Source organism: Schistocerca nitens, chromosome 2 (assembly GCF_023898315.1).
Source record: "Schistocerca nitens isolate TAMUIC-IGC-003100 chromosome 2, iqSchNite1.1, whole genome shotgun sequence".
In the NCBI taxonomy this organism is placed as follows: Eukaryota; Metazoa; Arthropoda; class Insecta; order Orthoptera; family Acrididae; genus Schistocerca; species Schistocerca nitens.
Genome location: NC_064615.1, coordinates 1,167,260,398 through 1,167,262,761, shown reverse-complemented (window position 1 = coordinate 1,167,262,761; position 2,364 = coordinate 1,167,260,398). Strand labels below are relative to the sequence as shown.

Genomic DNA, 2,364 nt, shown 5'->3' with positions numbered 1-2,364 from the left:
GTCTGCCTCAAAGTGACGTTAAACTGACGAACATTGTTTGAACGTGTACAGGGTGCTTGGCAAATCCGTGGCTAGATAAGATCAATTTTGTCAAACACGTTTGATCGTTTACGTGAGCCCATAGAGTAGCTGGGAGAATTTTGTTCCTGTATGTTGGAGGATACTTCGCATCAGGCGCTCAACAGGGAGCACTTCCCAGCGACAGTAACTGCTGTTAACAATACACGCACATGCAGACGCATGCGCTCCCACGAACGTACGAGCACTGTGTGTCTCTGTTGTTTTGACAGGGCTCAAGTAGCAGCCCAGGGCAGTAGACGTCGACGTGTTTGTCTCTGTTACAAGACCCGGCTCGGCCCCTTTGTTCTCCGCACCTGTCTTCCTGAAGCTGGCAGCTGCGCCCTGCGGCTGTCCAGACTGGAGCCCCTCCCGACACCAGTGCATCGGACTTTTTTGTGTTTCCCGTTTCTGCGGAACGCTGCCACAGGCATTCGTTCTTCAACCTCCACAAAAAGAACAATCAAGAGCTGACGCACTTACTCTGTCAAGACGTACGTTTATGGCGACAAAAAGGGACGGTAAGTCCATTTTCTACCTGCCTAGTTGAGAACGATTGCTAGGCTCCAAAATGTATCTCTTATTTCGAGAAAGTTGTCTGCTTGGATGGAAAATTTAAGATTTCAGTTATGTAAACTATCCATTCTAAAAGTATGGTTTTCGAAAAATTTTCGTACAGGACTACCCACTTAAGACCTGAAAATCAAATGAGGGGCAGATAATTCTGAAACAAAGGAAAGATTATGTACCATATTTCACACAAACCACCGGTAACAGAGCCATCACAAATTTTCTGTAGCTCAGAAACGACGAATTAGAAGAAAAAAAATTAACAAATTCGTTCCCAAAATGATCATAATATAGAGATTTAATCCAGGTGCGTCACTTAAACGAACCACGTTGGTAGCAAAATGCACAAAGATTTTCAGTTATAAATCAAACCAAAGACGGTTGTAACTTGGATGGAAGCGTTGTGTAGAGCGACGTCGAGCGACTGAAGGATTCTTCCTAGCAGATTAAAACTGTGTACCGCACCGAGACTCGAACTCGGGACCTTTGCCTTTCGCGGGCAAGTGCTCTACCAACTGAGCTATCCAAGCACGACTCACGCCCCGTCCTCAAAGCTTTACTTCCGCCAGTACCTCGTCTCCTACCTTCCAAACTTTACAGAAACTCGTAGGAGAGCTTTACAGAAGCTCGCAGGAGAGCTTCTGTAAAGTTTTGAAGGTAGCAGACGAGGTACTGGTGGAAGTAAAGCTTTGAGGACGGGGCGTGAGTCGTGCTTGGATAGCTCAGTTGGTAGAGCACTTGCCCCCGAAAGGCAAAGGTCCCGAGTTCGAGTCTCGGTCCGGTACACAGTTTCAATCAGCCAGGAAGTTTCATATCAGCGCACACTCCGCTGCAGAGTGAAAATCTCATTCTGAACTGAAGGATACTTTCCATTATATGGTAGCTTCACACAGTGTTGCGCTACTTATTTGCCACATATTGTGGCCACGAACCATGAAGTTTCGTGTGCGGCTGGCCGTTCCGGGCACAAGCTCTTTCCGAATATCGCTGTTATAATCACACAGCCTCGCCGTTGATCTATACCACTAAATGGTTAAGCGGTCATCGAATCTCAGTCGAAGGTTGCCCATTGAACGGCTTCCAGCATCAACAAATATTAGATTTTTCAGTATTTATATGGTTATTAATCGAATTCAAAAACTTGAAACGGTTTCATAATCTAATCATTAACATCTGTCAGTAACGTCAGAGGTTTAATACACTAAGGTAAGTATTTAAGTTAAGATAGTATATATATGTCTTTACACAGCGTAAATCGAGGCACACAAATTATCCAGATTACAGAAGTTGGACAAAAATATCTAATGCGAAGTAGGAAACCCGTTGGAATGCAACGTGGCTTTTAGTCGAATTGGAATAAATAAATACAGATCCTGTATCGTTTCCAAAGGAATCTTATACCATTCATATGCAAAGGTGATGATGACTGAGGTTGACAGAGATCACGCACCGTTCCCTCCAAAGTCGACCACAAAGGCTCAATAACACTGAGGTGAGGTGACCTGTATCGGCCAGGAGAGATTCGACAATCCACCCCTCATTGCGAGCTGTGTGAACGGGCACCCCGTTTTTATGCAAGACAGCATCACACTGCAGAAGAAATATTCTGCTATGGGATGGACTTGATGGGCCAAAGTGGTCACATAATCATTAGCATTAAAGATACCTTCCAGAGTTACGAGGGTTGACCGGAAAGTAATACACAGTATTTTTTTTTTGTCAGCCGAAAACAGTGCT

General features: G+C 44.7%; 1 non-coding gene across 1 annotated transcript; it reads left to right on the top strand.

Annotated features, from left to right (window-relative positions):
• Positions 1-1,337: 1,337 nt before the first annotated feature.
• On the top strand, positions 1,338-1,412 carry Trnas-cga (transfer RNA serine (anticodon CGA)). The gene has a single exon. It is a non-coding gene; the product is annotated as a tRNA-Ser (tRNA).
• The last annotated feature ends 952 nt before the right edge of the window (positions 1,413-2,364 follow it).